Source organism: Nicotiana attenuata, unplaced genomic scaffold (genome assembly GCF_001879085.1).
Source record: "Nicotiana attenuata strain UT unplaced genomic scaffold, NIATTr2, whole genome shotgun sequence".
Lineage (NCBI taxonomy): Eukaryota > Viridiplantae > Streptophyta > Magnoliopsida > Solanales > Solanaceae > Nicotiana > Nicotiana attenuata.
This window is the reverse complement of record NW_017670494.1, coordinates 12,942-29,018: the sequence shown is the minus strand read 5'-3', so window position 1 is coordinate 29,018 and position 16,077 is coordinate 12,942.

Below are 16,077 nucleotides of genomic sequence, written 5' to 3'. Positions count from 1 at the left end.
GTGCCTTCTATTGTTTTTTGGATGGTTATTCAGGGTATAATCAAATTTTGATAGCTCTAGAGAATCAGGAGAAGACAACCTTTACTTGTCCATATGGCACCTTTGCTTTCTCTCGGATGCCCATTGGGTTGTGCAATGCACCGGCAACATTCCAACGGTGTATGATGGCCATTTTCACTGATATGGTGGAAGATATTTTGGAGGTGTTCATGGACGACTCAGTGTTATGGGTGATTCGTTCGATGAGTGTTTGAACAATTTGGATAGAGTGTTGGCCCGGTGTGAAGACACCAATCTTGTGGTAAATTGGGAAAAATGCCACTTCATGGTTGAGGAGGGCATAGTTTTGGGGCATAAAATTTCAAAGAATGGTATTTAGGTTGACAAAGCCAAAATTGAGGTGATTTCAAGACTTCCTCCCCCCACTTCTGTCAAGGGGGCTAGAAGTTTTCTTGGACATGCGGGGTTCTACCGGCGATTTATCAAGGACTTTTCGAAGGTAGTTAATCCTTTGTGTAAGTTGCTAGAAAAGGATACAAAGTTTGTGTTTGATGAGGGATGTATGCAAGCCTTTGAACTTCTCAAGCATAAGTTGACCACCACCCCGATCATTACCGCACCCAATTGGAGCTTGCCTTTCGAGCTCATGTGCGACGTGAGTGATGTTGCGGTTGGGCAGTTTTGGGTCAAAGAGTGAACAAAATGTTTCATCCAGTGTACTATGCGAGCAAGACAATGAATGAGGCTCAAAGGAACTACACGGTGACTGAGAAAGAATTGTTGGCTATTGTGTTAGCAATGGAAAAGAAAGAGTCCAAAACTAGACTGATGCGATGGGTCCTATTACTCCAAGAGTTTGATTTGGAAATTTTGGACCGGAAAGGCAGCGAAAACCAAGTGGCGGATTATTTGTCCCGCTTGGAGGAAGAAGGAAGTCCGTGTGATGGCCTAGAGATCAATGATGCATTTCCCGATGAGCAGCTACTTTCTGTGTCGATGAGTGATATGCCATGGTTTGCGGATATTGCTAATTTCCTTGTGACTGGCATCATCCCATGTGAGCTCTCTTCTAACAAAAGGAAGAAGCTCAAACGGGATAGTCTAGACTTCTATTGGGATGAGCCATACTTGTTCAAGATTTGCACCGACGGAGTGATCCGGAGGTGTGTACCTGAGGAGGAGCAATTTAGCATTCTAGAGGCTTGTCATTCCTCCCCCTGTGGTGGCCATCATGGAGGGGCGAGGACAGCTTCGAAAGTTCTAAGTTGTGGATTTTATTGGCCAACTTTGTACAAAGATGCAAGTGACTTAGTGAAAAGGTGTGACCAATGTCAAAGGGTGGGCGGTATTTCGAAGAAAGATGAGATGCCTTTAAACACCATTCTAGAAGTGGATATCTTTGATGTATGGGGTATCGATTTCATGGGCCCATTTGTAAGCTCGTGCGAAAACACCTACATTCTTGTAGCGGTTGATTATGTCTCAAAATGTGTCGAGGATGTGCCTTTGCCCAACAATGAAGCTAGGAGTGTGGTTGCATTTCTAAAGAAGAGTATTTTCACAAGGTTTGGCACTCCTCATGCAATTATTAGTGATGGAGGATCGCATTTTTGCAATAGAACCTTTGACACCTTGCTTGCCAAGTATGGTGTCAACCACAAGGTGTCTACTCCTTATCATCCTCAAGCAAGTGTCCAGGTTGAAGTGTCCAACTGGGAAATCAAGAATATTATTTTTAAAACAGTCAATGCAAATAGGACCGATTGGTCTAAGAAGTTGGATGGTGCTCTATGGGCGTATAGGACTGCTTACAAAACTCCAATTGGTATGTCTCCGTATCGGTTGGTGTTCAGGAAAGCTTGCCATTTACCGGTTGAGTTAGAGCAGAAGGCCATGTGGGCCTTGAGAAAGTTGAACCTTGATTGGGATGTGGCTGGAAATCTTCGGGTGGAGCAACTTAATGAAATTGATGAATTCCGTTTCCATGCCTACTCCAGTTCGTCCTTGTAAAAGGACAAGATGAAATACCTTCATGACAAATATGCTCGTGGCAAGGAGTTTAGAGTAGGTGATTTGGTGCTCTTGTTCTACTCTCGGTTACGGTTGTTTCTGGGAAAGCTAAAGTCAAAGTGGAGCGGACCATTTGAAGTAGTGTGTGTGACCCCGTTTGGTGCCCTTGATTTAAAGAACAAAAGTGGGGAAGTTTTTAGAGTGAATGGGCATAGGGTCAAGCATTATCTTGGAAAAATTGATGAAAGCCACGTGGTGGCACTCCTTCATTTCAAATGATGTGATGGTAACTTGCGTCGTGCCGCGACGTTAAATCAGGCGCTTCTTGGGAGGCAACCCATGTGTTTTTCTTCTTGTTTTTATTTGATTTTCAATGTAGTGTAGGATTGATTTTTGGGCTAACTGATTGTGAGATGTTACATGGTTGTGTTGATGCAGTGCAGGACATAGTGGAAAAAATGAGCAGGTCTCTGAAGTTGTCAGTGCGGCCGCAGTCCATTCTGCGCGGACCGCACTGAAGAAAGAGTAAAAATACACCTCTTTGAAGTTTGCCACTACAGCCGCACTACATTTTGTGCGGTCCGTGGTAGAGCTCTGCGGTCCGCGGTCCACTTTGTGCAGACCGCAGTGGGTTGCCTCCTCAAACTTGCATATTGTTGTACAGTGCGGATCGCGATCCATTTTGTGTGGTCCGCACTGGGGTAGGTAAGCTGGGCCCCAGGGCTTTTTCTATAAATAGTCCTTGAGGCCCACCTTTTACACTTTTCTAACCTTTGCATCTCAGAGCCCTAAATCACTGTTCATCACGCCCTTTGCTCGTAATTCATTGCTTTGCATCGTGAATCTTCATCTCATCTCATTTCTGGTACCTTAATTTCTTTTTAATAGCTTTACTTTCGTTATTCCCCTCGTTTCTTTTTGTTTTTCTTGTCTTTTATTTTGTTCCTCCCGTAGTTTTTTTCAATTAGTTAGGTTCAGGTATTTAAATTTTTGTTTAAATGTAGACTTAGGTAGCTCAATACAATGGGCAAGCATGTAGGGACATTACTTGGGGGTTAATTAAGCTTAAAATTAAAAATTCTTGAAACCATAAGTTAGTGCCATAGCAGGGCACCCTGTGCGGACCGCGGTCATTTTTGTGCGGTCCGCAGTACCATTTTTTGCGGACCGCACTGCTTATTTGTCTGAAGCTGAACCCCAGGCACTGCGGCCGCTCTACATTTTATGCGGACCGCAGTGGCCCAGTGCGACCGCACTACATTTTGTGTGGTCCGCACTGCTTAGATACAGAGAGTGGGTAGTCTGAACCACACCTCTGTGCGGACCGCGGTTGATTTTGTGCGGTCCGCGGTGACCCCAGTGCAGCCGCACACCATTTTGTGCGGTCCGCACTGATAACTAGGGATTTTGACGTGTTTTATGCTCCTTCTTGCTTACGCTTTTATTATAAATTGTAACAAAATAGTCCTAAAAGGCTCATAGTTTGTGCTTGATTGCAGGTTTGATCGACAAAGTGACGAAGTGTCAAAGATTGGCTCAAAAGGAGTGAAATCTGCACAAGTAACAAAAACAAGGCAAACTCAGGACAAACAAGCCTAGTGCGGCCGCACTACACTTTGTGCGGTCCGCACTAGGGAGATTCAGAGAGCATCAAAACCATGCTTCAAGCAACGCGGCCGCAGTACACATTGTGCAGTCCGCGGTGAAGGCTCCGCGGCCGCACTGCCATTTTGTGCGGTCCGCGGAAGAGAACTTCAGAGAGTTGAAATTGCCAAGGTTCAAAGCCATGCGGTCCGCGGTCATGTTTGTGCGGACCGCGCTAGCTTCCTCCGCGGCCGCGGTCCATTCCGTGCGGTCCGCGGAGCCCAATTTTAGAGAGCCAGGAATTGAAGTCCAAGAGCCTAGTGCAGCCGCAGTCCATTTTATGCGGCCCGCACTGACCCCGCAGGGGTATTTTGTCCAGTTTTTCCAGCTTGGTATAAATAGAACCTTTTTCCATTTTTTTGGGTATCAGTTATTTTATTTCAGCAGCTGCGCTCGTGAGAACATCATCTGTAGCCATTTAGCCATTTTTGGCATATTAGCTTACTTTTAACGATAGATTCTTGTATTTTACCTTGTGCTTAAATAATATGTCTTCTTTTTCATCTATTTCTCTATTTTCTTCCTCAAGCATGAGTAGCTAAACCTATTAGCTAGGGTTTTGGCTCAACCCTAGTGTGGGTAATTGGTAAGTGTTGTGATTTAAGGTTAGATTGACTATGGGTGTTTGTATTTGGGTCAATTTTATGGTTTAATTTATGAATTGGTGGTTGCAAACACTGGTTTGTGCTAAGTTGACATTGATATTCTTAAGAGAGAGAGAGCCTAAGTCTCCAAAATTGACCCAACAAGGAGTTGGATGGACTCAAGAGAATTGATATTCCCAATTAAAGGGTTAAACCTCGAGAGAGTAATTACCCGACTTGAACCCTGGTTGCTTGAGCTAATTTGCCTACCCATTTGGTCTCGAAAGAGTCAATTGGGCAAAATCACTCTTTCGACCGAGAGGTGTGAGAGTGGGTAAAATTGTGCAATGGTTATACATATTTCCCCAATCATGTCAATCAAGCTTTAGAAGCAATTACCCGTCAATTAGCCACCTAGGTGAAAGTCACTACCCTAGTGCCCCTTATTCCATTAGATACAACTCTTAGCAATTATCTCTTAGCGTAATCTAGTTTCAATTCTAATTAGTAGTTTTATAATAGTAGTTTATAAAAGAAAACCCAAAAATTATGAGAAGATCAATTAAGAACATACACGCAATACTAAGCTAAGTAGATACCCAACTCCAATCCTAGCTCTCTGTGGATTCGATCCCGACCCACTAATCGGGTAAAAGCTATTGCGACCCTCTCTTGCTACCTTTTATTGGTGCGGAGTTGGCTGCGATCAACTTTTTGGCGCCGTTGCCGGGGAGCTAATGGTTTTTGCAATCAATTTAGTTAGTTTTGTGTGTTGTTCTTCTTCCTTATTTATTACTAATTTGTGTGTGTGTTTACTACAGGTACAAAAATGGCTTTAATTGCAAATGAGCCTCTTGGAAATGTGCTTGCAAGGGAGGAGGTTGAGAATATTGGAGACGATGAGGTGCCTTTTGTACCTCCCAGACGTGGACGAGGCCACCAGGCCAATGCTAATGACAATTTTCCAGACCCTCCTCCGCCACCTCCAAGAGCGGTTCCTCGGGTGCTACCGAACCAAGGCTATGCAAGTGCTATTGTCCCTCCCAGAATCCGGGCGGGCAATTTTCAGATAACTAATATAATGTTGACCTTACTTGAGCAGCATGGGTATTTCACGGGCGCTGTGCATCAAAATGTGTACAAACATCTCAAAGGGTTCGTGGATACATGTTGGGGTAGCAAGCAGACGAATGTGTCCGAAGATGCTCTTAGGTTGAGACTTTTCCCATTCTCACTTCGGGGAAAGGCATTGGATTGACTAGAGAGACTCCCCAACCATTCCATCACAACTTGGGATGAGTTGGTGGATAAGTTTATTGCTAAATTTTTCTCCCCCAGGCACATGGCGGCACTTCAAGATGAAATATTAGCTTTCAAGCAAGAATCCAAGGAACCTTTGCATGCGATTTGGGAGCAGTTTAGAACAATGGTGAAAGAATGCCCAATCAACGATGTGACCGAGGCGATGATTCAACAAACCTTCTATCGGAGCATCAATACAACAAATCAATGCATAGTCAATCAATTGGCCGGGGGCAATTTCATGAAGTTGAGTTATGACCAAGCTTGTGAGATTCTTGATGAGATGGCGGATACATCTTCCACATGGCAAAGTAGGGCCAATGTTCCTCAAGGCTACCCTACAGTTATTCATTTGCATAAGGAGCTATATGACCATGGACAGGTTATAGCGGAGTTGACAACTACTATGAACCAATTGGCTAAAGCACAGTTGCAACAAGTCCAAAACCCTCGCCAAGTGAATGCTATGGAAAGTGTTAATTTGCTTACCAACAAGAGAAGGCAAAGAAGGCAACAAAATCAAGGGAATTCCGAACAATTTGATGATGATTGTGATGGGTTTCAAAATGAGGGCTATGATGAGCAAAATGAAGAGGTACAATATGTTAACAACTATCAAGGCAATAGAGGCAAATCTTCAAACTAACAATGGCGACCCCAAGGTAATTAGGGCAATCAACAACAAGGTGGTGGTAATTGGAACAACAACAACCAAGGCGGTAATTGGGGGTAGAACAATCAAGGCAACCAAGGGCATTGGAATGGAAATAACAACAACTGGAACAACAATGGTCAAGGCAATTGGAACAACAATGGAAACCAAGGCAATCGGGGGCAAGGCTTTCAAAGGCCCCAATGTACCAACAACCGAACAATCCACCCCCGTTCCCTTCTCAAGGCTCTATTTCTTCGGGTAATGATATGGGAAGAGTAGAAATGATGTTCGAACAAATGATGAAGAAGAACCAAGATTCCGATGCTCAATTGGCTTCCCACAATACCTCAATTCGGAATTTGGAGGTGCAAATAGGTGAAATCTCTCAATCGTTGAATACTCGCCCAAAGGGTGCTCTACCAAGCGATACGGTAGTGAACCCTAAGGGTGGGAACAATCATGTGATGGCGGTTACAACACGAAGTGGGAGAGGAGGTGATGTGCATGCCTCGAAAGATAAGCAAGTTATGGATGATGAGGTTGAGTTGCGAGAAAAAGATCTTCCTTTGGTAGTTGAAGATGTGGTTGACAATGAGGTGAACAATAATGTGAGGATTGACATTGATGAGGCTGAGGTGGAAACTCAAGAGGCCGTGAACCCGTCTAGGGAGCACATAATTGACATGCCGGAACCAGTGGTGCCAAAAGCCAAGGCACCTTTGCCCAGACCACCTCCGCCTTATCCTCAAAGGCTACCCAAGAAGAAAAGTGACAACCAATTCAAAAAGTTCATTGACATGATGAAGAGCTTATCTATCAACGTGCCTTTGGTGGAGGCTTTGGAGCAAATGCCTGGTTATGCTAAATTCATGAAAGATTTGGTTACAAAGAAAAGATCAATGGACTGTGAAACTATCATGATGACCCACCAAGTTAGTTCCATAGTACATTCAATGGCCTCGAAATTAGAGGATCCCGGTGCTTTCACTATCCCTTGCACTATTGGTAGTGCAGACTTTGCCAAAGCTTTATGTGATCTTGGGCTAGTATCAATTTAATGCCCTTCTCAGTTTTCAAGACTCTAGGTATTGGGCCACCAAGGCCAACTTCCATGATATTACAGATGGCAGATAGATCAATGAAGCGTCCTTTGGGTATAGTTGATGATGTGCTTGTCTGGGTGGACAAATTTATCTTGCCGGCGGACTTTGTGATTTTGGATTGTGAGGTGGACTATGAGGTCCCAATTATATTAGGGAGACCTTTCCTTGAAACGGAGAAGGCATTGGTTGGCGTTGAAGCGGGTGAACTAACTTTCCGAGTGGGGGATGAGAAGGTCGTCTTCCATGTTTGCAAATCCATGAAGCAACCCAATAGCACCGAGGTGTGCTCATTTGTGGACATTGTCACAGCTGTGATCGTGGATGACACAAGTTCTATGATTAACGTGGAGGATCCCCTTGAGGCCGTGCTCTTAAATCTTGATGTTAATGATGATGCAAGCAGAGTGGAGTGTGTCAATGCCTTACATGGGATGGGCTCTTATTCCTATGAGTCGAGAAAATTGTCTTTGGATCTTGAAAATCGGGAAACTCCACCAACCAAACCATCAATTGAGGAGCCACCGGTGTTGGAGTTGAAGCCACTTCCTCCACACCTCAGGTATGAATTCTTGGGCTCTAATTCAACTTTACCAGTTATTCTTTCCTCTTGTCTTACTAACATGCAGGTAGATGCCACATTGGCGGTGCTCAAAAAGCGGAAAAAGGCAATTGGATGGACTCTGGCGGATATTCGGGGAATAAGCCCCGCATTTTGCATGCACAAAATTATTTTGGAGGATGATGCAAGGCCTTCCTTGGAACATCAAAGGAGTCTCAATGAAGCAATGCAAGAAGTGGTGAAGAAAGAAGTGATCAAGTGGCTTGATGCAGGCGTGGTGTATCCAATCTCCGATAGCTCATGGACTTCTCCGGGCAATGTGTGCCGAAGAAGGGTGGAATGACTGGGGTGACTAATGGCAACACTGAACTTATTCCCACTCGGACCATTACCGAGTGGCGGGTATGCATGGACTACCGGAAGCTAAATAAGGTGACCCGCAAGGATCATTTCCCTTTGCCATTCCTTGACCAAATGCTTGATCTCCTTGCAGGGCGAGCCTTTTATTGCTTTTTGGATGGATATTCTGGTTACAATCAAATCTTAATTGCTCCAGAGGACCAAGAGAAGACCACATTTACTTGCCCATATGGTACATTTGCTTTTTCTCGGATGCCGTTCGGGTTGTGCAATGCTCTGGCGACCTTCCAACGATGCATGATGGCTATTTTCACCGACATATTGGAGGTTTTTATGGATGATTTTAGTGTGGTTGGTGATTCATTAGAAGAGTGTTTGGGAAATTTGGATAGATTCTTGGCCCGATGTGAAGACACAAATCTCGTTCTTAATTGGGAAAAATGCCACTTCATGGTTGAAGAGGGCATAGTGTTGGGTCACAAAATTTCTAAGCATGGTATTGAAGTAGACAAAGCCAAGATTGAGGTGATTTCAAGACTTCCTCCCCCCACTTCTGTCAAAGGGGTGAGAGTTTCCTTGGGCATGCGGGGTTCTACCGGCGGTTTATCAAGGATTTTTCAAAGGTTGTGAATCCCCTTTGCAAGTTGCTAGAGAAAGATGCTAAGTTTGTGTTTGATGAGAAATGTATGGAGTCCTTTGAACTTCTAAAGCATAAGTTGACAACTACCATGATCATTAACGCACCCAATTGGAGCTTGCCTTTCGAGCTCATATGCGACGCGAGTGATGTTGCGGTTGGGGCAGTTTTGGGTCAAAGAGTGAACAAAATGTTTCATCCCGTGTACTATGCAAGAAAGACTATGAATGAAGCTCAATGGAACTACACGGTGACGGAGAAGGAATTGTTGGTTATTGTGTTCGCCATGGAAAATTTTCGGCCCTATCTTATGGGGGCCAAAGTCATAGTGCACACCGACCATGCCGCCCTTAGGTATTTGATGACCAAGAAAGATTCCAATGCAAGGTTGATGAGATGGGTGTTACTTCTTCAAGAGTTTGATTTGGAAATAGTGGACCGGAAAGGTAGTAAAAACCAAGTTGCGGGTCATTTGTCCCGCTTGGAGGAGGAAAGAAGGCCGTGTGATGGCTTGGAGATCAATGATACATTCCCGATGAGCAACTACTTTCTGTGTCGATGTGTGACATGCCATAGTTTGCGGATAATGCTAATTTCCTTGTGACTGGCATCATCCCATGTGAGCTCTCTTCTAACCAAAGGAAGAAGCTCAAACGGGATAGTCTGGACTTCTATTGGGATGAGCCATAATTGTTCAAGATTTGCACAGATGGTGTGATTCGAAGGTGTGTCCCGGAGGAAGAGCAAGTGAGTATTTTGGAGGCTTGTCATTCCTACCCCTATGGTGGCCATCATGGAGGGGTGAGGATGGCTTCGAAAGTTCTGAGTTGTGGTTTTTATTGGACAACCTTGTTCAAAGATGCAAGTGATCTAGTGAAAAGATGTGATCAATGTCAACGAGCGGGCGGGATTTCCAAGAAAGATGAGATGCCTCTGAATGCAATTCTTGAAGTTGATATCTTTGATGTATGGGGTATCAATTTAATGGGTCCTTTTGTTAGCTCGTGTGGAAACACTTACATTCTTGTAGCGGTTGATTATGTGTCAAAATAGGTTGAGGCCGTGGCCTTGCCCAACAATGAAGCTAGGAGTGTGGTGTCATTTCTAAAGAAGAGCATTTTCACAAGGATTGGTACACCCCGGGCAATCATTAGTGATGGAGGATCGCATTTTTTTAATAGAGGTTTTGATACCTTGCTTTCCAAGTATGGTGTCAACCACAAAGTCTCTACACCTTATCATCCTCAAGCAAGTGGCCAGGTTGAAGTGTCTAACTAGGAGATCAAGAGTATCTTGTCCAAAACTGTCAATGCCAATAGGACCGATTGGTCTAAAAAATTAGATGATGCTCTATGGGCTTACCGGACCGCTTACAAGACCCCAATTGGTATGTCACCGTACCGGTTGGTGTTTGGGAAAGCATGTCATCTACCAGTGGAGTTGGAGCATAAGGCCATGTGGGCCTTGAGAAAGCTTAATCTTGAGTGGGATGTTGCGGCTAATCTTCGTGTTGAACAACTCAATGAACTTGATGAATTCCGGCTCCATGCATACTCTAGTTCGTCCTTGTATAAGGACAAGATGAAGTACCGTCATGACAAATATGCTCGTGGAAAGGAGTTCAAAGTTGGTGATTTGGTCCTCTTGTTCGATTCTCGTCTAAGGTTGTTTCCGGGAAAGGTGAAATCAAAGTGGAGTGGACCATTTGAAGTTGTATGTGTGACCCCGTTTGGTGCTTTAGATTTGAAGAACAAAAGTGGTGAAGTCTTTAGAGTGAATGGGCGCCGTGTCAAGCATTATCTTGGGAAGGTTGAAGATAGCCATGTGGTGGCTGTTGTTCATTTCAAATGATGTGATGGTAACCCGCGTCGTGCCGCGATGTTAAATCAGGCGCTTCTTGGGAGGCAACCCATGTGTTTTTCTTTTTGTTTTCATTCATTTTTCTTGGTAGTATAGGATTGATTTTTGGGCTAACTGATGGTGAGATGTTGCAGGGATTGAGTTGATGCAGTGCAGGGTATAATGGCAAAATTGTTCAGTCTCTGAAGTTTCCAGTGCGGCCGCACTACACTTTGTGCAGTCCGCACTGGCTTGAGCCAATGTGAGGACTCTCTGAAGTTTGCCACCGTGGCCGCATTACATTTTGTGCGGACCGCGGTGGACCTCCGCGGCCGCGGTGGACCTCCGCGGCCGCGGTCTGTTTTGTGCGGACCGCGGAGGTTGCCTTCTCAAACTTCTTCTAAACAAACCCAGCGCGGACCGTGGTCCATTTTGTGCGGCCGCGCTCGTATGTAAGAATGGGTCCTACGGGTTTCTCTATAAATAGACCTCAAGGGTCTCCTTTTACCCTTTTCGAACCCTAAACTCTCAGAGCTCCTTTTTACTGTTCATCTTGACCATTTTCACCGTAACTCTTGCTTGACATTGATTTGTTGCACTTCATCTCATTATCTGGTAACATTTCACTCAATTCATCTTTGATTAATTGTTTAGTTTCATTTTAGTTGCGTATTCCTTAACTTGTACTTCTTCTTCTTCCCATATTTCTCTAATTGTTAGATTAGGTTAATTTAAATGGCAATTTTTGTTGACTTGTTAAGTATAATGGACTGGGTAATTGAGTAGGGACCCTGATTAGGTACAAATTTGAACTTAAATACAAAACCCAAGAGCCCAAACTCAATGCCAGATCTGGGCACGCACCGCGGACCGCGGTCATTTCTGTGCAGTCCGCAGTACCATCTGTGTATCTCAGTGACCCTTGACCAGTGCGGCCGCACTACATTTTGTGCGGTCCGTACTGGCCCACCGCGACCGCGGTACTATTTTGTGTGAGCCATGGTGGTGATATTCAGAGAGCTATTTTTGAGGACCTTAGACCTGTGCGGACCGCAGTCATTTCTGTGCGGTCCGCGGTGGCCTCAGCGCGGCCGCACTGCCATTTTGTGCGATCCGCCCTGGCCTGTTCGTGCAACTATGTCTGCAATTTTCTGCTTCTGTTCTACAATTCATTATACATATCTCTCACTGTCTCTGCTGATACTAACAAAGTTAGATGTTTGTGCCTGCAGACAATGGTTAAACAACGATGAGGCAGAGGATCAAAACAACCCGGGAGAGGTGATTCCTCCTGAGGGGGCAAGGGAAAGAGAATAGTCAAACTCACTCCCCAAGCTCGGGAAAACATCAAACAAACCAGGAAGCTGATGAAAGCTGCAGATAGAGTAGCTTCTCATTCCTCGGGGAGTGAGTATCAACCGTCAAGGGATCTCTCTTCCGACTCAGTCCCAACTTATATCGTCACCGACTTTCAATTGACTGATGATACTCTTTCACCATCACCCACTATCCGAAGGCCAGTAAATAACGTTTCTGAGTCGTCTGAGGGCTCAGCAGCCGGTAGTGGGGACGACTCCACCTCCCCCACAACTTCATTATCTGGGAGAGTGCAGGCGGAGATGATGAGGGAGATGAGGAGGTACCGGAGGGTGGTGAGCCTCAGGTGGGAGGCATTGCCCGAACTAGGAAGCCCGCTGTGTGGGAAGATAGATTTGTGAGTGAGATAGCCTACTACAAGTTTAGGGAGTGGTGGCCGGTGAGAAAGTTGATACCGGAGTGAAGTTTCATTGACAAAGACTTATTACCCCACAACCCTGACGTGCAAAGGCAGTTTAGGACTAGAGTGGGCTGGGAAATATTTATGGAGCAGTGTATTGAGGCAAATGAACATATGGTCAAGGAATTTTACTGTAATGTGGCCCACATCATCAAGGGTTCCAAAGTGACCAAGGTTCCAGACAAAAAGGTGTTGTTCGACGGGAAGTCTCTGAATGAATATTTGGGCTTCAATGAAGAGGACGAGACTCTATATCAGGCAAAGTTGGATATGGGCGAGGGGGTCCGTCCATGGTTAGCTCAGTACCTGGCAGTCCCAGGTACCGTTCCTGAGTGGTTGACTGCGGGGGTAAAAATACCGAGGAGGACCCTAAATTTTGAGGCTAGGGGTTGGTTGACTTTTGTTTGCAGTAGGTTGGACCCTACTACCCATGACCAGACCATTCCTCTCCACCGGGCTATATTGGTTGCTTCCATCATGGCGGGATACCCTATCGATGTGGGGAATGTGATGACCCGCACTATCTCCTTAGTGGGTGTAGAGCACGACCGGAACTACCCTTACCCCAACACTCTCTCTATGTATTTCCGGGACTTGGAGGTGGAAAATAAGTCCTATGATGTCAAGGCCAAACCAGTAGTTCCATTTTCATGGTACAGTAAGGGGCCAGACAACCCCAAGGAAAAGAACTACAAGACACATGCTTCTGCCCCAACCGGTCAGTCTGAAGAGCCAGTTGTAGTAGAGGCTCCCTCTGAGCCGGCCTCCACTACTACAGCTATGCCTCCAAGACCTTCCACTTTAGCTGACATTCCTCCAAGCCCTTCTACCTCAGCTGGCCCGGAGATTCCATCTTCCCGGGCCCATCCTATCACTGCCCACCGGCTGAGCCAGACACTTCAGAGCCTGAATAACTGGATATACTACTTCATCCAAGTTGTCTACCTTGACCTCCACCATTGTAGCTCAGTCAGTTCCTCAGCCAGTACAGGTCCCACAGTCTATTGAGGATGCATTGAAGAAGATACTAGAAAACCAGGAGAAGATTCTCAGTACCCAGGCTGATTTGGCAAAGGCTGTGGATTCACATGGCAAGGCTCTAAAGGAGCTTGCCAAGGAGCACAAGAAGCTGCGCAAGACACGGGCCTCCAGGGAGTCCGTGAAGGAGCTGCGGGAAGATGTGGATAGAGTGAAGGCAGACCAGCTGCCTTTAGACTTATTGTTTGAGGACCCAGCTCCAGCAGCAGTTCCATTAGCAGCCACATATCCGGAGCAGACGCAGAGGCCTCTGAAGAGGAGGAGGACTATCCCTAGAGCAGATGATGCTATCATCCAGTTGGCGGACCCACCGGAGGCATCCTCCAGTCAGCCACTGAATGTACCAGAGCCAGAGCCAGTACAGGTCCTGTCTCAGGTCCCAGCAACTGAGCAGCAGGATACCGGGAACCAGTCTGAGGTTCCCGAGCATACCGAGGACCCAGGGACCACACATGCTCCTATGCAGACGGACTTGGCTTAGGGAGTCATCTATATCCTTTTTCTCTCTTTTTGGTGCTTATTTAGACTAGTTGGCATTGGGGATAATGCCAGCTTTTATTCGAGGGGGGTGCGCCCTTCATTTTTGGATGACTGTATATATTGATACTATTTTATGCTTTCTTGCTTTTCAATTGGTCTGTATATAATCTTACATTTAGTTACTTTTATCGCACTTTTTATCTTTCCTTTGGTCTGTATATAAAATTACATCATTGTATATATTCATCCCCCGTTGTATATTCAAAGCCCCTATTGTACATATTCATTCTATTTTCTATTTTTGCAATTTTTTTTTGTTTTTAGCTTCTTATAGAGGCTCGTAGCCTTTTGTTTTGTTTTGGACGTTTTAATAAGCCTTTGGTTTTCTTAATGCCATAGTTCTTTCCAAAGGTAGAGTTTTGTGTAAACCGGATGGCTCTTCCCAATGATAGATGGCGTGACAACCTTCTTAAGGGTTTGAGTCCGTTTTTGTTTCTTTTGATTTTGGTAGTTTGTAGTTAAGGGTACCTCAAGCAAAGCTTCACTTGGGCCTAGCACATTTGCCTTTGATCCCATGGTCGAAGACAAATTGTTGTGTTTAGGATGGTGAAAGTCGTGGCCTTGAGACTCTTGTGTTGACCGATAATCATCAAGTGGTTTTTCGGGACCATTATGTGCTCAAATCGTATCTAAGGTCGTTGTGTCTCCCGACTTGATGTCTTTAGCAATCCCCTAGCTTGTGTGGTGAGAAATCGAATTGCAAGTCCAAGTCCCGAGCCATTGATCTAGAACTTGCCCTGAATGTTTGTTGAGGCGAAATCCTAAGTGAATTTTGACTTGAGACGTGATTATAGGCTCTCCTTGATCCAAATGCTAGTTGAACAAATTCCATAGCCCACTAATGATATGATCCCTAGTTAACCCTTTTGAGCGTTAGACCTTTCTCTTACAAGAACCATGTTACAAGCCTATACCCGTTCTCAAAGATACCCTCTCTTGGCACCTGATCTTTCCTTGAGCACATGGAAAAAGTATAAGTTTTGGGGGAGAGACGAGGATGACAACAAAGTGGTATAAGGCACAAAAATGAAGAAAAGGAAAGACAATGAAAAAGAAAGAAAAGCAAAAAGACAAAAAGAATGCTCAATGTGAGAAAGAATAAAAAGGGATTCAAGAAAAGTAAAAGAAAGAAGGGTGTGGAAAGTTGAAAAAGGAGAAAAGAATTGAAATGCATAAGAAAGAGTGATAATGAGTCTCTCTAACCCCTTGGAAAGAGGTGAAATGACTCAAAGAGTCAAGTGAATTGTGCCAAATGAATCAAAAGAATTGCTTAAGGGAAGATGGAACTCACTTAGACCAAAACATTTCCTACCCTAAACCAAAAGCCTTCACAATGACTCCACAAAAGCCCTATATGATTTTGAGTTGAATGAAGCTTACATTAGTGGATACTTACATAAGGGGCAAGCATATGGTACCTAAAGCCGGACCTGTGACCTTTTCTTGAGAGAGATGACTGAATTCCCATTAATCTCGATTTGTGTGTCAATACTCTAAAAAGGTGAGGTTTGCTTAGGGAGAGCTGAGAATTTGTGAGTTTGGGTTCCACAATGACCAAAGTAATTGAAAGAGTTCTTTGATGTGTCGAGTCAACTCTTGATGCTCTTGTGTCGCACTTGATCCATGGTTTTTCAAAAGTTAAATGTTGTTAATGATGCATTTGTATTGAGGGAAATTGTTACTCCCAATTGATGCTTATTGAGGTTACTTTAGGATAGCTGAAAATTCTTGGATTCTACCTTAAGGGGTGGTTCTTATTTTGTTTGCTTGAGGACAAGCAAAAGCTTAAGTTTGGGGGAGTTGATAACTAGGGATTTTGACGTGTTTTATGCTCCTTCTTGCTTACGCTTTGATTATAAATTGTTACAAAATAGTCCTAAAAGGCTCATAGTTTGTGCTTGATTGCAGGTTTGATCGACAAAGTGACGAAGTGTCAAAGATCGGCTCAAAAGGAGTGAAATCTACACAAGTAATAAAAACAAGGCAAACCCAGGACAAACAAGCCTAGTGCAGCCGCACTACACTTTGT